This window comes from Amblyraja radiata, chromosome 17 (assembly GCF_010909765.2).
Source record: "Amblyraja radiata isolate CabotCenter1 chromosome 17, sAmbRad1.1.pri, whole genome shotgun sequence".
NCBI classification, from domain to species: Eukaryota; Metazoa; Chordata; class Chondrichthyes; order Rajiformes; family Rajidae; genus Amblyraja; species Amblyraja radiata.
Window position 1 is genome coordinate 5,096,277 of NC_045972.1, and position 25,586 is coordinate 5,121,862.

The 25,586-nt window shown below is 44.1% G+C and overlaps 1 protein-coding gene across 2 annotated transcripts in view; it reads left to right on the forward strand.

The window, feature by feature from the left end:
• The window catches only part of znf469 (zinc finger protein 469), a 484,255-nt gene that overhangs the window by 429,662 nt on the left and 29,007 nt on the right, over nucleotides 1–25,586 (forward strand). The window lies entirely within an intron of this gene.

Consider the following 25,586-nt stretch of genomic DNA (forward strand, 5'->3'; position numbering starts at 1 on the left):
TGACATTGTTAAGGCAGAGATAGATAGATTCTATATTAGTACAGGTGTCAGGTGTTATGGGGAATAGGCAGGAGAATGGGGTTAGGAGGGAGCGATAGATCAGCCATGATTGAATGGCGAAGTAGACTTGATGGGCCGAATGGCCTAATTCTGCTCCTATCACTTATGACCTTCTGATGCAAAAACCGCAGGCAGGGTGTTGTAGTGGGCGACTTTAACTTCCCTAATGTAGACTTTGACTTTCTCAGGGGAATAGGGTTGGATGGGGCAGAATTTGATAGGTGCATCCAAGAAGGTTTTCTTAAATAGTATGTGGATATGTGGACCCGAGCAGTGACCATACTGGACCTTGTATTGGGAAGCAAGCCTGTCCAGGTGACTGATTGTGGATAGTTTTCACAACTCCATATGTTTTAAGATTGTTTTGATTAGGGACAAGTCTGGATGATGGGGGAAGGTACTTCATTGGGGCGAGGCAGATTACAATGTCATTAGGCAGGAGATGAGGAGGTTAGATTGGAAGATCCACAGGCGGCATGTGGGAGTGGGTAAAAGGCCAGCTGATCAAAGTGCAGCATCAGCATGTTCCAGTAAAGAGGAGGGGAGGGGAGGGGAGGGGAGGGGAGGGGAGGGGAGGGGAGGGGAGGGGAGGGGAGGGGAGGGAAGGAAGGAAATACGGACGGTGAGGAAAAGAAACCGTGGATGACCAAGGAGGTCGTAAACATGGTCAGGGAGGAAAAGGAAGCGCATGTCAGGTTTAAGAAGGTGGCATCAGACGGGGCTGATGAGGAAGATAAAGCGAGCTGGAAAGAAATCAAGGGTGATGAGAAGGGGCTATGAGTTGTCAATGGTGAGGCAGATTCAGGAAAATCCAAAGGTGTTTTATACAAACATTAAGACTATGAGGGTGACCAGGGAGAAGGTAGGACCGCTCAAAGATAACGCAGGGAATCTATGCTTAGAGTCAAAGGATGGAGATGAGACACTAAACAAGTACTTTGCACCTGTATTCACCGAGACTGATCAAGAAGATTAAGATGTATGGGATTCATGAAGACTAGCTAGGGTGGTAAAGAAGGTGTATGGCATGAATGCCTTACTTGCTAGGAGCGTTGAACATCAGAGTCAGGAAGTTATGATGCTACTCCATAGAACTTTGGGTCGGCTGCATTTGGAGTATTGCGTGCAGTTCTAGTCGCACCAATACAGCAAAGAGGTGGAGGCTTTGGAAAGGATGGAGAGGAGGTTTACCAGAAGGCTGCCTGGATTAGAGGGTTTCAGCTAGAGGGAGACGTTGGATAGATGTGGATTGTTTTCCCTGGAACGTCAGAGGTTGAATGGGGACGATAGAAGTGGAAACATTTATGAGACACATTGATAGTAGATATTCATCGAAACATAGAAAATAGGTACAGGAGTAGGCCATTTGGCCCTTCGAGCCAGTACCGCCATTCAATATGATCATGGCTGATCATCCAACTCAGTATCCTGTACCTGCCTTCTCTCCATACCCCCTGATACCTTTAGCCACAAGGGCCAGATCTAACTCCCTCTTAAATATAACTTTTTTCAGAACCTTGCTTCCTGGGGTGGAAATCTAGAGGGCATAGCTATAAGGTGAGAGGGGGAAAGTTTAATGGAGATGGTGGGGGAGGTTTTTTGCACAGAGGTGGTGGGAGTCTGGATACATTGTCTGGGGTGGTGGTGGAGGCTGATATGATAGTGGTATTTAAGAGGCTTTTAGACAGGCACATGGAAGTGCAGGGAATAGAGGGATATGGATCATGCACAGGCAGATAAAATCAATTTAACTAGGCATTATCTTCTGCACAAACATTGTGGGCCGAAGGGCCTGTACTTGTGCTTTATTGTTCTATGTTCTATAGTTGTTTTTTTTTTTTTCTTTGAATGTCTGGTTTTTGTCAAATTTGTGAAGAAATTTCTAATTTGACATTTGGCCATATTCTCTGACAAGTTAGACAGTTTCTCTAAATGCTGTTGCAAGTTGAAGAGCTCTAAGTGCCCTTCTCCGCTTTGAAGAATAACCCTTCTCTTTATAAATGCAACACAATAGCATCAAACTAAGCTAAGGAGAAATAGTGCTGACAGCTACAAGTCCGAAATAAATGCTCCAGCAATAATCACTTCAACTCAACTTTTCCCTCCAGTCATCAAATATATGCACCAAATTATTCTACTCAAACTTACCGTCTTAAGGTCATAAGTGATAGGAGCAGAATTAGGCCATTCGGCCCATCATGTCTACTCCACCATTCTATTATGGCTAACCTAATTCTTCCTCCTAACCCCATTCTCCTGCCTTCTCCCCATAACCCCTGACACCTGTACCAATCAAGAATCTATCTATCTCTGCCTAAAAAATATCCGTTGACTTGGCCTCCACAGGCTTCTGTGGCAAAGAATTCCACAGATTCACCACCCTCTGACTTAAGAAATTCCTCCTTATCTCCTTCCTAAACTAACGTCCTTTAATTCTGAGGCTATGATTTCCGGTCCTAGACTCTCCCACCAGTGGAAACATTCTCTCCACATCCACTCCACAAGCCTTTCACTATTCGGTAAGTTTCAATAAGGGGTCCCCTCATCCTTGTAAACTCCAACGAGTTCAGGCCCAGTGCTGCCAAACGCAGACACAATTAGTTTGTAATTGTGGATTATTTTGGCTGCCATTGCCTGAATACTAAATGTGGGAGTGCATCTCATAATTGCCATTAATGCTTTCACATTAAAATAAAATTTGTCTCATTTCCTTTTCATCTCCTTAACCCCAGAGTAGAGAAAGGATTCCATCCATCTGCAGAAAGCAGACAAGATATAGTATAGGAAGGAACTGCAGATGCTGGTTTACACCGAAGATAGACAAAAGATGCTGGAGTAACTCAGTGGGACAGGCAGCATCTCTAGAGAGAAGGAATAGGTGACCCAATGGTTTCAGGTCAAGACCCTTCTTCAGACTGAGATCAGACAAGATATAGTCTTCAGTAACAACATAAACAAGAAAATTAAAATGTTCACACGCGCAAAGATTGAAAAAGGTACATGAGCATTCACTCAAAAGACATCCTAAACCTTTGCTACATCAGTAATGTCAATGGTATAATAACCCTAGTAAACCAGCATGATCAGTGTAAACAATCAACTGAAATAAAATACCAAACCTATTCTGTACGTCCTTCAGAATCTATCGAAATTAGTATCGGCACCTCTGTGTATCACAGTGCAATTGTATAAGCTGCTCAATAGGTGTTGTTCTGCTGTATAAAGTCATTAAAATATCAGATGATAGATTATTAGTAACTATTGCTGCAGAGCCTGCATTTTGCAGCTTAAAGGGGCTGTCCCACTTGGGCGAACTAATTGGCGAGTTTAAAAGAGTTTGAAAAAATGACATGTTGAAGACCTCCTTCGACTATGTAGAAGACCTCCGACCTCCTTCGACTATGTAGAAGACTGGACAAGCTGGATGCAGGACAAATGTTCCCAATGTTGGGCGAGTCCAGAACCAGGGGCCACCGTATTAGAATAAAGGGGAGGCCATTTAAGACTGAGGTGAGAAATAACTTTTTCACCCAGAGAGTTGTGAATTTGTGGAATTCCCTGCCACAGAGGGCAGTGGAGGCCAAGTCACTGGATGGATTTAAGAGTTAGATAGAGCTCTAGAGGCTAGTGGAATCAAGGGATATGGGGAGAAGGCAGGCACGCGTTATTGATTGGGGACGATCAGCCATGATCACAATGAATGGTGGTGCTGGCTCGAAGGGGCGAATGGCCTCTTCCTGCACCTATTTTCTATGTTTCTATGTTTCCATGTAAGACCTCCTTTGACCTCCTTCGACTATGTTGAAGTCCAGCTTCGACTAGCCACGACTAGCTTCGGGAAAATTGGACACCGAATAGTGGAGAGTGAAGACGATCTCCTTCGATCTCCTTCGATCTCATTCGACCTCCCTTCAACTATGATGAAGACTATCTATGACTACCTTCGATTACCCTCGATTACCTACGACTAAATTGCGGACCTACTACGACCTACTACGACTAAACCTACGAGTAAAAAAAGTATTTTTTTTGCCATAGCAACCTTTTTTCACTCGCGAGCATTTTTTAACATATTGAAAAAAACGCCGCGACCTAGCTGAGGCCTCGAGTTCGCGGAGACCACTCTCGAGCATGAAAGAGAGTTACAAAGACCTCCTACGACCTCGTGTCAACCATGCTGCGAGTATGAGTCGAGGGCAAACTCGCTAGAACTCGCGGATTAGGTCGCCCAAGTGGGACAGACCCTTAAATCTTCTCCTGCAGAAACCAATGAAAATGCATAACTTTTTAATTCATTTCTTGCTTGTATGCAAGCTTGGTTATGTTAAAGTTCAGATATTTTGTGGAATCAACACGAAAGATAAAAGAAGATCAGGCTTGGGCTGCATGGGGGCGCAGCGGAAGAGTTGCCACCTTATACTGTAGTTGTATTTTGTGTAGTTGTGTGTCTTGTTGCTTTTTTGATATGACTGTATGGCAAACCAAATTCCTCAGATGTTGCAAAACATACTTAGCTAATAAATTACAATTATGATTATAGCGCTTGCAGCGCCAGAGACCCGGGTTCGATCCCAACTACGGGTGCTGTCTGTATGGAGTTTGTACGTTCTCTCCGTGACCGCGCGGGTTTTCTCCAAGATCGTCGGTTTCCTCCCACACCCTAAAGATGTACAGGTTTGTAGGTTAATTGGCTTGGTATCATTGTAAATTGGCCTTCGTGTGTGTAGGGTAGTGTTGATCTGCGGGGATCGGTGGTCAGTGCGGACTCGGTGGGCAGAAGGGTCTGTTTCCCTGCTGTATCTCTGAGCTAAACTAACCTAAACTAAACAAAAACCGGAATTTCCTCAATCTTTCTTCACACAAGTTAACAGAAATTTCCAAGCTAAACTTACAGGATGTGATTTGTTCCCAATGTCGAAGTGGGAGTTCTGTACCAGAGGCTGGGAACATAATGATTTAATGTCAGAATTGTTACACAGATAGAGCCAACCATCTCAATACATTAAGTCTAACTAAACCCTCTGTTGGTGTTCTGCCCAGTTGTTAATGGGGGCTTAATGGTTCCTCCAGAGAAAAGAGAATAAAGTTTTCTTTTAATCATCCCGGCCATTTTTGCACTGTGCATGGTACTTAAATTGAGTTGTATATGCAGCGAGCTAATAACATTTCAGTGAAACACAAGTTAACGTATTTTTTAAAAGACACCCTTTGCAGAAAACATCACACTTACTAATCATGTCAGGAAAACAATGGAATTACCCATTCATGCATCCTTTTAAGAAAGCTAATTACTTTAATTTATAATTGCCTTCTGGTGCATTAATTGTACGTATGGATTATATAATTTCTACTTCATTACATAGAGCACCAAAAAACACACAGATTCAGATTCAAAGATTCAGATTCAGATTCAACTTTAATTGTCATTGTCAGTGTACAGTACAGAGACAATGAAATGCAGTTAGCATCTCCCTGGAAGAGCGACATAGAATATGATTTCAATAAATAAATCTACTTACATGTATACAGTCATAGTGTTTTTCCTGTGGGAGGAGTGTCCGGGGGGGGGGGGGTGGGGGTGATTGGCAGTCACCGAGGTACATTGTTGAGTAGAGTGACAGCCGCAGGGAAGAAGCTGTTCCTGGACCAGCTGGTCCGGCAACGGAGAGACCTATAGCGCCTCCCGAATGGTAGGAGGGTAAACAGTCCATGGTTGGGGTTAGAGCAGTCCTTGGCGATGCTGAGCGCCCTCCGCAGACAACGCTTGCTTTGAACAGACTCAATGGAGGGGAGCGAGGAACCGGTGATGCGTTGGGCAATTTTCACCACCCTCTGCAATGCCTTCCGGTCGGAGACAGAGCAGTTGCCATACCATACTGTGATACAGTTGGTAAGGATGCTCTCGATGGTGCAGCGGTAGAAGTTCACCAGAATCTGAGGAGACAGATGGACCTTCTTCAGTCTCCTCAGGAAGAAGAGATGCTGGTGAGCCTTCTTGACCAGAGTTGAGGTATTGTGGGTCCAAGAGAGGTCATCGGAGATGTTGACCCCCCGGAACCTGAAGCTGGAAACACGTTCCACCTCCGTCCCGTTAATGTGGATGAGGGTGTACGTGCCACCCCTAGACTTCCTGAAGTCTACAATGAGCTCCTTGGTCTTCTTGGAGTTAAGGGCCAGGTTGTTGTCAGCGCACCATGCTGCTAGGAGCTGGATCTCCCCCCTATAGGCCGACTCATCGTTGTTGCTGATGAGGCCAATCACCGTTGTATCATCTGCATACTTGATGATGGTGTTAGTACCATGTACAGGTGTGCAGTCGTAGGTGAAGAGGGAGTAGAGGGGGCTCAGCACACCTGAGGGAGTAGAGGAGGGGCCTCAGCACACCTTTTGTTATTAGCATGACTGTCCGTATTCTGAATCGAAGGGGTCTGTTTCCACGCTGGATCTCTAAACTAAACTAAACTACCGAATAGTGAAAAGCCTAGATAGATTTGATGTAAAGAGAGGATGTTTCCACTCGTGGGGGAGTCTTGGAACAGTCATAGCCTCAAAATTAAAGGAATTTCCTTCAGGACAGAGATAAGGAGGAATTTCTTTAGTCAGAGGGTGGTGAATCTGTGGAATTATTTGCCACAGAAAGCTGTGGAGGCCAAGTCAATGGATATTTTTAAAACGGAGATGGATAGTTTCTTAGTCTTAAGAATATAGATTAGTCTGAAGAAGATAGATAGTCTGAAGAAGGGTTTCGGCCCGAAACGTTGCCTATTTCCTTCGCTCCATAGATGCTGCTGCAGGCAGAAGGCAGGAGAATAGGGTTAAGAGGGAAAGAGAGATCAGCCATGCTTGAATGGCGTAGGCGATGGGCTGAATGGCCTCATTCTGATCCTATCACATATGAACATGAACCTTTGCCAGTTCCTGTCCAATACCATCAAAGTTGGACACAAAGTGCTGAAGAAACTCTGTTGGTCAGGCAGCATCTCTGGGGAACATGGATGGGTGACATTTCAGATCGGGACCCTTCTTCAGACTGATTGTGGGGAGGGGGGGGGAAGAAAACTGGAAGAGGAGGCAGGTAATAGGTTGATACACGTGAAGAGCTTTTGTTAATAGGCAGATAATAATAATAATGGATGGGATTTATATAGCGCCTTTCTAATACTCAAGGCGCTTTACATCGCATTATTCATTCACTCCTCAGTCACACTCGGTGGTGGTGAACTACTTCTGTAGCCACAGCTGCCCTGGGGCAGACTGACGGAAGCGTGGCTGCCAATCTGCGCCTACGGCCCCTCCGACCACCACCAGTCACTCACACACATTCACACACAGGTAAAGGTGGGTGAAGTGTCTTGCCCAAGGACACAACGACAGTATGCACTCCAAGCGGGATTCGAACCGGCTACCTTTCGGTTGCCAGCCGAACACTTAGCCCATTGTGCCATCTGTCGTCCCAATGGTTGGGCAAAGTCAAGAGATGAAAGACGGAAGATGTAAGACAAAAGGATTGTGGACAGGACTGTAGGTGGAAGGAGAGGGGAGGGGAGAATGAGGTGGGTGGGGCATAGGAGAGAGCGGTGGGGGGGATTAGGTTTATGTGGGGGAAGAAGGCTGAGGTGATAGTAATGTCAACATCATCTCCCAAGATGTGCAATTTTCATTCCAGGACATTCGAGGCATCCTCATTATTTAGTAGACATGGTTTCCAACTTGTTGTCCTAGACTGATCCTTCACCCGTGTCTCGTCTGTGTCCCGCAGTTCTGCTCTCATTCCCCTTCCCCCCAGATGGATTAAGGACAGAGTTCCCTCTGGTCCTCACATATCCCCGCCCCCCCCCCCCCCCCCGCCCCGTTCCTGCATCCCTCCACAACTCCCTGGTTCATTCATCTCTTCCCACCCAATGGACCACCAACCCCCTTCCCCCTCCTCCCCCCCCCCCCCAGCAACCACAGGAGATGTAACACCTGTCCCTATACCTCCATCTAGTAACCCCAGCAGTCCTTCACATGAACCACGTCTAACCTCATCTACCACAATGGTGTTCCAGCTTTGTTCAAATGTTGCTTCCTGCACATCAGCGATACCAAGTTTAGATGAGAGAAAAGTTTCGCCGAACACTTGCGCTTCGTCCGCCAAGGCCCGCTGGGTCTCCCAGTTGCCAATCTTTTAACTCCTCTTCCCATTCCCACGCTGCCCTTTCTGCCCTGGGCCTCCTCCATTCACAGAGTGTGCCCACACACAAACTGGGAAAGCCGCACCTCATATTCCGCTTGAGTAGCTTATAACCCAATGGAATTAACATTCAATTCTCCAATTTTAGCTATCTACATTACCCTGCCCCTCTCCCTTCTTCCCCACCCAACATAACCCTCCCTTCTTTCCTTTGTGCCCCACCTGGGCTCGCAACCTCGCACCTATTTCTCCCCTCCTCCTCCCTGCCCACCAACATTACATCCTCTTGCTTCCCAATTCTTAACTGATCAATCTTTGGCCTATGTTCAACCATCTGCCTATCAAAAACTCTTCCTCACTTGTATCAAACTATCTTTGTACAACTGTAACATAAAGCCCCGTTTTTCTTCGTAGTCGAGGAAGATTTTCAACATATGTGTGGGAGGTGGTAGGAGGTTGCAGGTCACCTCGAACTTGATTTTTTTTTGGGTGGCGGGCAAGGTCACCAGATGTTGCTGTTTAGGTCTCCTAGGTGGGACAGGGGCTTTATTAGATCCCAACTATGCCCAAGGTCAATGTACTGAGAGGCTTATTGACCACCCTACCTGTGATGCCACTTTCAAGGAACTATGTTTCTGCACTTCTAGACCCCCCTGCTCCACAACACTCCCCAGGGCCCTGACATTCCCTGTGAAGATGCTGCCCTGGTTTGACTTCCCCTAAATGCAACACTTTTCACGTATCTAGATTAGACTCCCGTAACCATATCTCAGCCCACTTGCACAGCTATATTCTTTCTTCTCATCCAAATCATTGATATAAACCGCAAACAGCAACGGGCCCGCACCGATCGGTGAGGCACACTACTAGTAACAAACTTCCAGTCTGAAAAACAACCTTCCACCATCTAGCAATGTTACAAAAGTTTGAGATTTTAAAAATCAAGTCTTTAATTTATCCCATCCGATAAAGCATAAAAAGAAGTTTAATTTGACACCTAATTCACTTTCATATCTTCAGTATTAAAAAAGTTATGGCCATTATCATACTCAATTCAATTGGCATCTTGTTCCCTATTGCTTTTTCATTGACGTAACACAAAAGCTGTGATCGAGAACATTTAAAAGCCGATAACTTTCTTAAAAATTAAGAGAACTGAAAGAAATTTTCAGTTATTATAGATTGAAGCATTCTGAAACAAATATGAAACAATCTTGCTTAGATGACTTGAAATTAAAGCATATAATTAGTTAGTTACCTAATTGTAGCTAATTACAAAATTCAATTACTAGATCTAAACATCTATCCATTTCTTAAGAATAGATTAACATTTTTAAATAGCCTAAGTGTCCAAATAACATTCACAACAAGAATTCAGAAAATAACAATTTTTAAATATCATTGTCATGGGTTTATAGGCCAAATGGAAGGAATTTAATGTTTAATACACGTACACAACCTTTTATCCGAAAGCCTTGGGACCAGACACTTCTCGGATTTCGGAATTTTTCGGAGTTCGGAATGGAAGATTTTAGCGTAGATTAGGTAGGTAGCGCGGGCGGCTTGAAAAGTCTGGAGCGGCTGCCTCCTCCCCGGAGACCGGGGAATCATTGTAAATCATTGCTTAAATGTTAGTCAGTTAGTTTGGAGGGATTTTATGTGATGGGGGGGGTGAAGGGGGAAACTTTAATTCTTAGTCCCCTACCTGGTCGGAGAGGCGGGGAGCGGGCAATGCCTTACCGGGTCGCCGTGCAGTAAGCTCTGGAGCGCTGTGGCTGCCAACTCCCAACATCGCGGAGCTGGGGCTGCGGGCGTCCGGCTGCGGGAGGCGCCGGTTGGAGCTCCGACCCCGGCAACTCTACCCCTGGCTGCGCGGTGCTCCAAATCCAGCGCCACCCGCGGCCGGACGCCCGCAGCCCCAGCTCTGCGATGTTGGGAGTCGGCGGCCACAGCGCTGGGATACCAGCGGGGAGCGGGCAATGCCTTACCGGGTCGCCGTGCGGTAAGCTCTGGAGCGCTGTGGCCGCCAACTCCCAACATCGCGCAGCCAGGGGTAGAGTTCCCGGTGTCAGAGCTACAACCGGCACCGCCCGCGGCCGGACGCCCGCAGCCCCAGCTCCGCGATGTTGGGAGTCGGTGGCCACAGCGCTCCGGAGCTTACTGCACGGCGACCCGGTAAGGCATTGCCCGCTCCCCGCCTCTCCGACCAGGTAGGGGACTAAGAATTAAAGTTTCCCCCTTCACCCCCCCCCCCCCCTTCTTCACATAAAAGCCCTCCAAACTAACTGACTAACATTTAAGCAATGATTTACAGATGTTTAAGTGTCTCCCCGGTCTCCGGGGAGGAGGCAGCCGCTACAGTAGTACAGACCTGGGTTGACCGTGGGTCGTTTCGGGTCAAGTTTGGCGCCAAAAGCGAGCTTTGGTGTGCATACGACATCCTGGGAAAAATGTCCGGTTTTCGGAGCTTTTCGGTTTCCGGAACTCCGGATAAAAGGTTGTGCACCTGTACCTGTAAATTAATGACCATTTAAATCAGCTTGCCAGTGGGATTTTCTGGAACGGGACCATTTAGAACGTTGAGGTTGCCGTGTTTTTAGTCCCCCATATCTGCAGCAAATACACTGCCGGTTCTTCGGAGGGAAAAATTCACCGTTTCGCAACATAAAATGTGAATTAAATACATCTTAAGATACACTTTTATACATAAAAATAAACTACTTTCTTTTACCTCGTCCTCCATAAAATCTGTCCCGGTTGTCCGCATTGACGGCTTCAGAAGCTGATTTTAAAATCACTCCAGCGATTAACTTGTCGGGTGAATCTAACCCCATCCCCCCCTCAAACGCGCCAAAATCGCGCACACGGCCAGTGGCAGAACTGCAGCGCCGCTGAAGGTAAGTTTTGTAACATAACTACACCATCGCCTTCTGCTTCCTTCCAAGAAGCCAATTCTCTATCCAGTTGGCTAGCTCTATCTGGATCCATTCATCATTCATTCATCGTCGTTGTAAACATTAGCGACGCAGTGGCGCTGGTTTCCGATGGGAACGGTGACGGATGCACCACACATCTCTGTCCTCCAGTTCCTGTGGACTTCAGCCGCTGGCAGTATAGGATCTTGGTGTGTGTGTGCTTTACCATCATTCCTTACAATGCTATGTACAACAGTGATCGCAACTTCTACTGAAGTGTGGATGGCCGTTGGCTCGCTAGAAGCTCATCCGCCCTTTGGCAGGTCTTGTTTTTGTTCCTGATGACCTGATATCTCCCCCCCCCATCTGGATCTCATGCAATCTTATTACATAAAGAGGAGAAAGTATACAATAACAAAAATGCGAACAAGATGTTTAATGTCACTTATTTGCTTCATTGATTATGTGTGGATAATGAATGACTCCGATCCTCCCTTTGAAGTACTGTATTTTAAACAGGAGCTGGCAAGTTCCACAGACGCAAGGTTTATTTTGCATTTGATAATGTCTCAATAGCAGTATCCAAAAGTGATATGTTTGCAATGAGCTAATTGTAAATGTTAGTTTGATGTGTAAATAAAGGTGAAAATAGTATTGGATAATTTACAGTATAACTTGGTTAGTTGATTTTTCTACTGTCATTGGTTGAAAGGACGACTGCGAAAACACTGCACATGCTCTCCTTGAAAAAATGCAATTTGCAACTGAACCAATGCATGAAGAATAAATATTTGCATTGAGATGTAGGACACAAAGTCCTGGCTTTACATCTCATCTATGCTAATCCTGTTTACATAGTATAATAAATACAGTAGATCCACGTACATGTTTAGTTTAGTGATACAGCGCGGAAACAGGCCCTTTGACTCACCGAGTCAGTGCCGACCAGTGATCCCCGCACACTAATACTATCCCGCACGCACTAGGGACAAATTTGAATTATAGCAAGGCAATTAACCTACAAACCTGTCGGTCATTGGAGTTTGGCAGGAAACCGGAAATCCCGGAGAAACCCACGCAGATCATGGGGAGAACATACAAACTCCGTACAGGCGGCACCCGTAGTCAGGATCAAACCTGAGTTTCTGCCGCTGTTTCATCTTTTAAAGGCACCCAATTCTGCCCCTGCAGAAAGCAAGTAGAGGGCGGCATGGTGGCGCAGCGGTAGAGTTGCAGCCATACAGCGCCAGGGACCCAGGTTCGATCCTGACTACGGGGTGTTGTCTGTACGGAGTTTGTGCGTTCTCCCCGTGACCGCAAGGGTTTTCTCCGAGATCTTCGGGTTCCTCCCACACTCCAAAGACGTACAGGTTTGCAGGTTAATTGGCTTGGTATAAATGTAAATTGTCCCCAGTGTGTGTAGGATAGTGTTAGTATGTGGGGATCGCTGGTCGCTGGTTTTCCTTGTCAAGCCCATGCTCTCAAAACAAAATCATTCAGTTCAGTTTAGTTTATTGTCACATGTACCGAGGTTCAGTGAAAAACTTTGGTTGTGTGCTATCCAGTCAGCGGAAAGACAATACGTGATTACTTACATACCAACTTACCAACATCCTTCCTCTAGCAAGGTGACCAAAACTGAACACAATGTTCCAAATGCAGTCGCACCAACATCTTGCACAGCTGTAACATAACATCCTGGCTTCTATGCCCAATACACTGATTGATGAAGGTAGAAATGCAAGATATCGCTGAACATTGAACACCTCCGCTCAGCCCATCTTAACCAACCTGATCTCCCAGTGGCTCAGCACTGTAATGCCCCCTGCCCCACTTAGGAAACCTGAACGGAAACCTCTGGAGACTTTGCGCCCCACCCAAGCTTTCCGTGCGGTTCCCAGAGGTTGCAGGTGATTGCCGGAGGTTTGCAGGTAGTGGAAGCAGGTAGGGAGACTGACAAAAACCTTCGGGAACCTCCAGGAACCGCACGGAAAACCTTGGGTGGGGCACAAAATCTCCAAAGGTTTCCGTTCAAGTTTCCTAAGTGGGACAGGGGCATAACTCCCCCTCCCATTCCCAATCTGACCTTTCAGTCCTGGACCTCCTCCATTGCCAGAGTGAGACCTAGCGCAAATTGGAGGAACAGCACCTCATATTTCACTCGGGTAGTTTACACCCCAGCGGTATGAATATTGACTTCTCTAACTTCAGATAACTCTGAACATTGATTTCTCTCTCCATCCCCTTCCCAGTTCTCCCACTAGTCTTACTGTCTCTGCTTACATTCTATCTTTGTCCCACCCACTCCCCTGACATCAGTCTGAAGAAGGGTCTCGGCCCGAAACGTTGCCCATTCCTTCTCTCCAGAGATGCTGCCTCGCCCACTGAGTTACTTCAGCATTTTGAGTCTACATTCGATTTAAACCAGCATCTGCAAAGAGGTCCTTCTGCAGTTGTACAGGGCCCTAGTGAGACCACACCTAGAGTATTGTGTGCAGTTTTGGTCCCCTAATTTGAGGAAGAACATTCCTGCTATTGAGGGAGTGCAGCGTAGGTTCACAAGGTTAATTCCCGGGATGGCTGGACTGTCATATGCTGAGAGAATGGAGCAGCTGGGCTTGTATACGCTGGAATTTAGAAGGATGAGAGGGATTCTTATTGACTCATATAAGATTATTAAGGGTTTGGACACGCTAGAGGCAGGAAGCATGTTCCCGATGTTGGCGGAATCCAGAACCAGGGGCCACAGTTTAAGAATAAGGGGTAAGCCCTTAATAACGGAGACAAGGAAACACTTTTTCACACAGAGAGTTGAGGAATTCTCTGCCTCAGGGGGTGGTGGAGGCCGGTTCTCTGGATGCTTTCAAGAGAGAGCTTTATAGGGCTCTTAAAGATAGCGAAGTCGGGGGATATGGGGAGAAGGCAGGAAAGGGGTACTGATTGTGGATGATCAGCCATGATCACATTGAATGGCGCTGCTGGCTCGAAGGGCCAAATGGCCTACTCCTGCACCTATTGTCTATTGTCGATTATCTATTTCTTACACAGCTCTGAAGATGCCTTGTTGCCCATGAGTAACCTTGCGGTCACAGACAAGAAACAAACCCCACAGCCTGTGGCCTCCTGTATTGTTACAACAAGTCATCTTTGTTCAGAAGAAAATAGGAGCAAGAGTGGGCCATTTTAATCCAAGCCTGCACTGCTATTCAACATGCCCATGACCATCTATACTGGTCTCAATTCTCCTGGGCAAGTTTTCCATAGCTCTCAATTGTTTTATATCACTAAAATGTATTGATCTTCACACGTTAAATAATTTGAATTCTTTTCAAATTCAATTATTTTCAAATAATTCGAAGTAGCCTCCACAATCCTCTAGGGTTGAAAATTCTAGAGGTTCACTACCCACTGAAAATAAATGTCCAAGCTCACTAATGTTAAATGAGCAGCATCTTATCTTGTAACTATGTCCACTCATTTGCTCCAATGTCCACACATTCCCTCTCATTATCTCAATATCCACCCTGCCAGGCTGCCTCAGGGCCTACTTTATATATTCATAACAAATTATCTGTTTCTAAACTCCAGACCCTTTGCAATGAGACCAAAATGTCAAACCTCCTTTACTGCTTGCTGCCCTTGCCTACTAACCTTTTACGGGCTTCATGTAGTGGCACCCCTTGGTCCTTCTGAACTTCATTCATTTGTAGTCTGTCTGCCTTTAGACATTACTCTGCCGTTTGATTTCTCCTGCCAAACTGCAAGCCCATCGAGTGGCTGAACAACAAATTGGCAAGAGGAATTTGATCTGTTTATATAAGATTGCAGGAGCACACTATCTTCATCACAATATGTCCTGCTCCGATTCTCGGCTGTGTAGGAAGGAATTGCAGATGCTGGTTTGCACCAAAGATAGACACAGAAATGCTGGAGTTACTCAGCGGGACAGGCAGCATCTCTGGGTAGAAGGAAAGGGTGACGCTTTGGGTCGAAACCCTTCTTCAGACTTTAAATCATTTTCTCCTGATCACATACAGCCTTCCAAATTCAATATTGAATTCTCCAACTGCAGATAGTTTGCTTTCTCAGTCTCCATTAAACCAACCATTTCTGTTGCAAGTTATCCATCTGTGACAGCAACTCAGCTTTTCTCCCACACGTTAGCATCCAGTTTGTCTCCCACCCTCACCTCCTGCCATCTTCTGCAGCTCAGCATCTGTCAAATTTGACATGTCTTTCTTTGTTTTCTCATTCTCTAACAGCCTTCAATTCATAGCTTTTCATTTTTTCTATCTCTCTCTATTGCCCCATTAACCTATCAACCAGGCAATCTTTCAACCCACCACACAGCAACCCTGCCCTCACCCTGTCATATCCCTTTAACCCTATACATTCCTCCACTTTATCTGCAACATAAAACCTATTTGTTTTCTTTCTTTTGTGCAGGAAAGAACTGCAGATGCGGGTTTAAATCGACGATAGACAAAAAATGCTGGAGTAACTCAGCGGGACAGGCAGCATCTCTGGAGAGAAGGAATGTGTGACGTTTTGGATTGAGACTCTTCTTCAGTCCAAAGAAGGGTCTTGACCCGAAACGTCACACATTCCTTCTCTCCAGAGATGCTGCCTGTCCCGCTGAGTTACTCCAGCATTTTCTGCCTGTTTTTTTTTCTTTCCCAGTTTTGATAAAATGTTAACTTTGTTTCTTGTTCAGAGATATTATCTGAACTACTAGGTCTATCCATCCAGTTCTATACTTGAATAGGATGTTTGACTCCACAAATTTCCCTCCACAAATTGAGTATTAATATACAAAGTAGATCCAGCCTTCATTGGATGATCAACTTCGATGCTCGTCATGTCAAACTCTGTTGCTCTGATTTCAATGGCAGCGTTTAAGCAATGTTACGGTTTGTTCTGTGTAGTAAAGGAAAGCATGTGAATATATGTAGTATCATTATTTAGAAGGATGAGAGGATATCTTATAGAAACATATACAATTCTTAAGGGATTGGACAAGCTAGATGCAGGAAAAATGGTCCCGATATTGAAGGAGTCCTGAACCAGGGGTCACAGTTTAAGAATAAGGGGTAGGCCATTTAGGACTGAGATGAGGAAAAACTTTTTTCACCCAAAGAGTTGTGAATCTGTGGAATTATCTGCCACAAAAGGCAGTGGAGGCCAATTCTCTGGATGTTTTCAAGACAGTTAGATTTAGCTCTTAGGGCTAACGGAATCAAGGGATATGGGAATAAAGCAGGAACGGGGGGTACTGATTTTGGATGATCAGCCACGACCATTTTGAATGGCACTCCTGCACCTATTTTCTATGTTTCTTTTACTGTGTGATGGCTCCGACCTTTCTTAATCTCCACAGAGGAGTTTTTCTTTTGGACGATCAATAGCCCTCTGGCTGCAGAAGTGTTTCAGAAATGTGCCATGTGTTTTGGTGGTGGTGAAAGCATCTCTCTAGAGTTGGGGTATTTGCTCTGCCAACATTGATACTAGCTTTATGAAAAAAAAATCCTCCCACTCAATAATGCAAAGCTCTATTCTATTTGCAGTTCATTACTCTAAGCGAACAGAGAAAGGATGTGTGTGGGCTACCTACTGCGAAAGTATACAGAAAATAGCTGTGTTTCATCAAAGATCTCTTTATGTACAGCATTCACTGTTTACACACAATGTTCAACATGAAGTTGGTACTATATTGAGTACTTTCCAGGGAATAAAATAGCCCATGACAGCAGTTTTAGGTTAATGCTTTAAATACTGGCTATAAAAATAGCAATGACTCCGAGCACTCCTAGTTATGAAGGTCCCAACTGAGGAAAAACTCTTTTATTAAGACAGCTTTAATTGGGATTTTTAAAATTACAACAGTAAGGAACCCAAGAGCTTTAGTACCTGAAGCCCATTTAATGGTATCCTTGTAAAGCCAATTGTGTCCCTCAAATTGGCCACCAAATTTGACCTTAAGATTGGTAATTGCAGTTACTTCTTTACAATGAACAGTTTGAGGTTGCAGGCTATTGAAGATTTGGCCAGAGTGAAGAAGGGTCACGAACCAAAATGTCTCCTATCCATGCTCGACAGGGAGGCTGCCTGCCCCATTGGGTTACTCCAGCACTTTGTCTCTTCTTGGCCAAATTGGATGAAAAGCCATCAATATAAAGGCATCTCAAGCATCACTCAAACCCTGCAGCATCACTGCAACTGGTGTAAGATAGAGGGTTCAAAAATAGTTTAAGTGTCATATTTTAACAGATTTAGAAGTACCTTCTTACTGACAACCTCATCAGCCATGTAAGAAGCTATTAACATTTAACCGACCTTCGACTGTCAGTAAACATTTTCTGGGCAAATTCTGTTTGTAACATTTTCTGAACAATTCACAGTAAGCAGAGCAAATGTGATGGACTTGTGCTTGTTGCCAATGTCAAGTTTGTTCGATTACTGCAGAATGCGTCACAACCATCATTATTTCCCTGAACAATCATTCATATCAATGGATTTGTGAAAATGTTACAAACAAGGCAACAAAACTATAATTACTTTGGGAAATTAGCACTTTTACTTTGTTAGGTAAATTACTTTGAAACTAACTTTAGTGTGGCAGTATTAAAGATGTCATGGTAACAGTTTTGTGCTTCTTCAAAACAAGTACATCTATATAACAAGGGGACACAGTGGCACAGCGGTAGAGCTACTGCCTTACAGCGCCAAAGACCCGGGTTCGATCCTGACTACGGGTGCTGTCTGTACTGAGTTTGTACGTTCTCCCTGTGACCTGCATGGGTTTTCTCCGAGATCTTCAGTTTCCTCCCACACTCCATAGACGTACAAGTTTGTAGCTTAATTGGCTTTGGTATAAATGTAAATTGTCCTTAGTGTGTGCAGGATAGTGTTAGTGTGCAAAGATCGCTGGGAGGTGCGGACTCGGTGAGCCGAAGGGCCTGTTTCTGTACAGTATTTCCAAATTAAAAACTAAACTATCCATCTAGAAATATTTATTACCATTACCATATTATCTGAAAATTTAATATGTTCTTAACTTTAGTTATGATTTTTGACAATTTTACAGGAAATAGATCCCGTTATAGCATTAGTTGCATTTTCTCATGATATGTAACTACAGAGTCAAGGGTAATGCAGCATGGAAACAAGTCCTGAAGTCCATGCAACTAAGATGTCTACCTGAGCTCGCCCTATTTGCCTGCATTTGCCCAATATACTTCTAAACCATTTCTATCCATGTACCTATCCAAATATCTTTTGAACCTTATAATTGTACTTGTTTCTGGCAACTCATTGCACACCACCCTCTGTGTGATATATTACCCCTAATTAAATCTTCCCCATTCACCTCAATTTTAGTCATACAGCATGGAAACAAGCCCATAAGCCCAATTTGCCCACACCAGCCAACATCCCCCAGCTATAATAATCCCACCTGCCTGTGTTTGGCCCATATTCCTCCAAAACTGTCCTATCCATGTAACTGTCTTAAGGGGCTGTCCCACTGCGGTGACCTAATTGGCGAGTTTAGAAGAGTTTAGGAGAGTTTGAAAAAATGTCATGTTGAAGACCAGCTTCAATTATGTTGAAAACTAGCTCGGACTAGCTTCGGGAAAATTGGACACCAAATAGTGGAGAGTGAAGACGACTTCCTTCGAGCTTCCTTCGACTATGTTGAAGACTATTTACGACTATCTTCGACTACCTTCGATTACCTTCAACTACCCTCGATTACCTACGAATAACATGCCGACCTACTACGACTTACTTCGACTAAACCTACAAGTAAAAAAAGTATAGATTTTTTTCCATGGCGACCTTTTTTTTACTTGCGGACATTTTTCAACATGTTGAAAAATACGCCGCGACCTAGCTGAGGCCTCGAGTATGCGAGGACTACTCTTGAGCATGAAGGAGAGTTACAAAGACCTCCTAGGACCTCGTGTCGACCATGCTGCGAGTATGAGTTGAGGGCAAACTCGCCAGAACTCGCAGATTAGGTCGCCGCAGTGGGACAGCCCCTTAACTGTTTCTTAAACATTGGGATTGTACCTGCCTCAACTACCTCCTCCGGCAGCTTGTTCCATACACCCACCACCCTCTGTGTGAAAACGTTACCTCTCAGGTTCCCATGAATTCTTTCCCCCCTCACTTTAAACCCATGTCCTCTGGTCCTTAATTCCCCAACTATGGGCAAGAGACTCTGTGCATCTACCCGATCTATTCCTCTCATGATTTTATACTCCTCGATAAGATCACCCCTCATCCTCCTGTGCTCTAATTTTAGACTTTCTTACCGTGGGAACAAGACTGTGACCATTCACCTTATCTCTGCTTCTCATGATTTTATAAACTTGAGGTCACCACTCAGCTTCCTATGCTACAGAGAAAAGAGCGCCAACCTTTCCGGTCTCTACTTATAACTCAAGCCCTCCCAGTAAAATCTTTATCAAATGTTATATGCTGCTTCCCAGCTCAATGCCATTGTTCCTATAGCTAGGCAACCAGAACTGCACACCTTTCTCTGAATGTGGTCCCTTCAATATACCATGTGATACTATACGAAACAATACGGTGATACGCAATACGCAGAGGTAGAGTTGCTGCCTTACAGTGAATGCAGCGCCGGAGACCCGGGTTCGATCCCGATTACGGGTGCTGTCTGTACGGAGTTTGTACGTTCGCCCCGTGACCTGCGTGGGTTTTCTCTGAGATCTTCCGTTTCCACCCACATTCCAAAGACGTACAGGTCTGTAGGGTAATTGGCTTGGTAAATGTAAAAATTGTCCCTAGTGGGTGTAGGATAGTGTTAATGTGTGGGGATCGCTGGTTGGCGCGGACCCGGTGGGCCGAAGGGCCTGTTTCCGCGCTGTATCTCTAAACTAAACCAAGCTAAACTAATACGATATGATTGAATTTTATTTATCCCCGGTGGGAAATTAATCTGCCAACAGTCATAAAACACAAGGTGCATAAAACATGAAATGCCAGTGGAGTTGAAATCTTGTACAGCTTGTAACATGATGTCCCAACTGTTGTTCCTAATGTCCTGACCACTAATCTTCTTCGCCACTCTGCCTATCTGTGTCACTTCGATGTACTTTAAGAATAAGGGGTCGGCCATTTAGGACTGAGATGAGGAAAAACTTTTTCACCCAGAGAGTTGTGAATTTATGGAATCCCCTGCCACAGAAGGCAGTGGAGGCCAATTCACTGGATGTTTTCAAGAGAGAGTTATATTTTGCTCTTTGGGCTAACGGAATCAAGGGATATGGGGGAAAAGCTGGAACGGGGTACTGATTTTGGATAATCATCCATGATCACATTGAATGGTGATGCTGGCTTGAAGGGTCAAATGGCCTACTCCCGCACTATTTTCTATGTTTCTATGATTCTATGTACTTGGATCTTGGGTCTCTGTTCTATAACATTCTTCAGGTCTTTGCCATTTGCTGTGTACTTGACATCCCCTAATACATCCACTTTCTGAAATTGTAACAACTATATTTTTAAAGGAATTGCTACAAAGGCAGTCTCTTTGGAGATGGTCAAAGATCATTAGCAAACACTACAATATCCTACAGAAACTATTCATGTAATTAAAAAGATTCTCTGTCAGTACCAGCAGATCTGGTTGCTGCTGCATTGCAAAGTGATGTTGTGACTTTCTAGAATGAATGGAACCTTACAGCACTCGCATGAATCAATAAACAATTGTTCATATTTTTCCTTCCTTTCAACACTGAAACCTTTCTTTCACATGGATTCTTCAGGAGCGCACTGGAACCCAGAGGTAAAAGTGAGGAATGCGCTGCAAGACTTAAATATTTCTAATCGCTGAGTGCTGGACAGGTTGGAATTTGCTGCTATTTCGGCACTAATCCATGAGTCTGCACTAACGTCTTTGTTCTGAGTTCCAAATCAGTGATTTCCCCATTATAACTCTTAGCCGCTTGCAAACCCTTGTGTTTACATCAGCCCGGTGCATATTTCTGCTTGTTGACCTTAATTTCCGCATCAAGCAGAACTGGTAGCTGTGGTGTGTGCTGAATGGTTTCACAGTTAAACTGAACGCCACTGTGATTAGCGGAAGTTTTAACAGTTGGCTTTGAAATGACACTCGAGGTAGTGTGCTACTTTTCACAGCAGAGCCAAGGTTTTAGTTGGAGGAAGTCTTTGCTGGCACCTTAACTTTGCAGTTAATCAGTCAAGCAATACCCCAGCTACTATAAACATTTTGTGAATACATTTGTGGTTTTGTCTTCAATTTGAATGCTAAGGTAAATATATACTTCAATCCTTACTTTCCACGAGTTTACCTCATCAACAGATTATTGTTCAGAGCAGAAGTTGTAACGTTTTGTTGAAAGGTTTGTTCAATTAGTCTTCAAGTTCTTTTGTTTAAAATCTTCGCAGTTGTGAAGAACATTGACATAGAAACACATAAAATAGGTGCAGGAGTAGGCCATTCGGCCCTTCGAGCCAGCACTGCCATTCAATATGATTACGGCTGATCATCGAAAATCAGTACCCCTTCCCTGCTTTCCCTCCATATCCCTTGATTCCGTTAGCCCTAAGAGCTAAATCTAACTCTCTCTTGAAAACATCCAGTGAATTGGCCTCCACTGCCCTCTGTGGCAGAAAATTCCACAGATTCACAACTCTCTGGGTGAAAAAGTGTTTCCTCATCTCAGTCCTAAATGGGCTACCCCTTATCCGTAACTGTGACCCCTGGTTCTGGACTCCCCCAACATCAGGAACATTTTTCCTGCATCTACCCTGTCCAATCCATTAAGAATGTGAGATCCCCTCTCATCTAAATTCCTGTGAATACAAGCCAAGTCGATCCATTCTTTCATCAATATTTTTCTAACAGATGATGCCATGAAAAGGAAGATTTCCACCACATTCACTTGCCAGGGCAGAGAGTTGCATTTAAGACTCAAACACAATAAGACATTCTATTCCTTGACGTCAATTTCAAAAACACATTTTTGTGACATTTGAGAATAATTGGCCAATTATGAGCAAAGAGTTCAGTGCCAAAACAGCTTCAGGAAACGCACCTGAAAATAGTTAATGATGAGGAGTGAATGGCGTAATTTTAAACTTAAGATGGATTTTTCAGTTGCTCAAATGCCACAAAAAAGATGGGTTTCATAGGTCTAAATTTCTGCTCTTTCTCACAAGCATCACGATCTGTGAAACACATTAACTTCTTACCTGAGGTAAAAAAAACTTTCCAGCCAGTCTAGCAGATTGTTGAATGCAGTGATGCAGATCCAATCTTGCATATTGCATTTGTAAGAAGTGTTATTCTAGTCAATAAATTGTTGTTGGTAGTGTGGTAATGTGGCAGTGTGCTCTATGATTCTTGTCAGATCAATAATATACCACCCCTCCCCCTCCCCCCTGTGGCCACGGCCCACCTGAACTCACACCTATTAGTACTATCCCCCTCCCCTCCACATCGGTTCCTTCCTCCAGCCTCACTATTCCCAACACTTCAATCCTTTTGTCTCACACCTTCTGTCCTTTCATTTCTGTACTTTGTCCAGCCATCTGTATATCAAAAACCTCTCCTCACTTGTATCAACCCATGACCTGCCAGGCTTTACACTTCCTCTCTTCCAGTTTCCTTTCGCCCACTGCAATCCAAAAATATCTTCAAGAGCCTGCATGGGAGACCATTCCTCATTTTTGTGATCATAATTTATAAACATCTTAATACAGGCTATTTATATGTGATTTGCTTCCATAATAAAATTAAGATGGCTTAAATTGTATCATTTTAAAAGAAAACCTCAAACATAATATGTTATCATACATTCTTCAAGGGAAATCTCTGAGATAAAGGAAAAGTAGGATCTGACAGTTAGGTTTAGTTTATTTTATTGTCACGTGTACCGAGGTACAGTGAAAAGCTTTAGTTGCGTGCTAACCAGTCAGCGGAAAGACTGATCGATTACAATCGAGCCATTTACAGTGTATAAGGGAATAACATTTAGTGGAAAGTAAAGCCAGTAAAGTCCGATCAACGTTCGTCCAAGTGTCACCGATGAGGTAGATATGTTACCAATGTTAGGTGAGTCCAGAACCAGGGGCCACAGTCTTGGAATAAAGGGGAGGCCATTTAAGACTGAGGTGAGAAAAAACGTTTTCACCCAGAGAGTTGTGAATTTGTGGAATTCCCTGCCATAGAGGGTAGTGGAGGCCAAGTCACTGGATGGATTTAAGAGAGAGTTAGATAACGCTCTAGGGGCTAGTGGAATCAAGGGATATGGAGAGAAGGCAGGCACAGGTTATTGATTGGGGACGATCAGCCATGATCACAATGAATGGCGGTGCTGGCTCGAAGGGCGGAATGGCCTCCTCCTGCACCTATTTTCTATATTTCTATACTAGTTCAGGACTGGTTGTGGTAGGATGATTCATTTGCCTGAAACAGCTGGGAAGAAACTGTCCCTGAATCTGGAGGTGTGTGTTTTCACACTTCTATACATTTTGCCCGATGGGAAAGGGGAGAAGAGGGAGTGGCCAGGGTGCGACTAGTCCTTGATTATGCTGTTGGCCTTGCCGAGGCAGCGTGAGGCAGAAATGGAGTCAATTGAAGGGAGGCTGGTTTATGTGATGGTCTGGACTGCGTCCACAATTCGCTGCAATTTCTTGCGGGCATTGATTTTAGTATGTTTATTGTTTCATTTGCATCAGAAATGACATTGTACTGTGAGTGGTACATCATAATGCATGTGCTTAATTTATTGGTTAAAAACATGCATTTATGCACCTTCATTGAGACGGTAAAACATCTTCAGAGCTTCACAAAAATAAGGTCTTCTATATTGTTAGATTATTTATGTATTTTCAATTGTTGGAGTTAATCATAGAACTCTATTAGAATTGTATTTGGCACTAAGACAATGCAAATACAGTAACTATTATTAAAAAATTGATGTTGTAGACATATTATGGGCAGTGTGTTTTTAAAAATTGAAATTCATAAAGTATCAGACTGTTGAGTTTGATTCCAAGGTAGTTATGATAATATCCATGCTTGAAGATAATATCAAGCAGATTTATTTTGACTAATACTGAATACTGAAAATTGCAGTTCTACATCTGCTAAAAAAAACATTAATATTACAGTCTATTTTGCCTAACTGGAGTGCCAGTATCTATGGAAACAAATTGTCATTTGATATTCTCACCTAGTTCACCAAAACACAGTGACAAAGTCTATTGAAATTAGTTGTCACTTATAAATAAAAGATATTCACAGTTGGCCTGTAAATTGCAATGTAAGTAAGAATTAGAGGTTAATTGTTTAGCTTAGAGATACACCGCGGGAACAGGCCCATCGGCCCACCAAGTCCGCACCGACCTGCGATCCCTGCACACTTACACCATCCTACACACACTAGGGACAATTTACACTTATACCAAGCTAATTAACATACAAACATGTATGACATTGGAGTGTGGGAGGAAACCGAAGATTTAGGAGAAAACCCACACAGGTCACGAGGAGAACGTACAAACTCCGTGCAGACAGCACCCGTAGTCAGGATCGAACCGGGGTCTCTGGCGTTGTAAGGCAGCAACTCTACCGCTGTGCTACTGTGCTGTCTATAGATTGCTTTATGATATCTGAAGGTTGTGAGCATTGCTACACAGATAGTGTTTTTCGTAGATGAAGATACTTATAGACATATTTTTATAATGTAAAGCAAGGGTTCAAATATTTTGCAACTCTCAAAGAAACTGCATCTGGCATTTTTAATGTCCAAAAATTAAGGCTGAAAATCTATGTTTCCTTGATATAATAACAAAAATGGGCCATATTTTCCAGCAACCATTGGCATTTCCTGCATGAGTAATCGGAGGGTCAGGACTTGTTCACACGTGTACAAAGCCTGTAGGTAGCAAACCTCTTCAGACGTGCCTAAAGGCAACTCCTTAACTGCATTGTAACATTGCACTCCTCGCGGTGTCTTTGTGCAATTCTTCAAGAATTATTCTGGAGAACATGCCCGCAAAATCTGTATTCGATTAGATTTGATGCAGTTCCAACAACTCCATTTTGGCTGCTAACGATACATTCTATCCCTCCCCTTCCTAGTTCTCCGTCCAGTCTGACCAGTCCTGATTAAATTTTATCTTTGTATGCCTCGATGTCGCTTCCCCTAGCTAACAATGATCTATTCTCCATTTTCCTTGATCTTTGTTCTTTCGCTTTAAACCTTACCCTTCCATATTTGTGTGCCCTCCCCTTCATCCGGAACCTCACTCTCAGCCTAAAGAAGGGTCTCAATCCGAAACGTCAGCTATTCCTTCTATCCTCAGATGCTGCTCCAGCATTTTGTGTCTGTCTTCAGGAGTATATTTTTTGTATTTAAATGCACTAATGGTTTGAAGTGTTC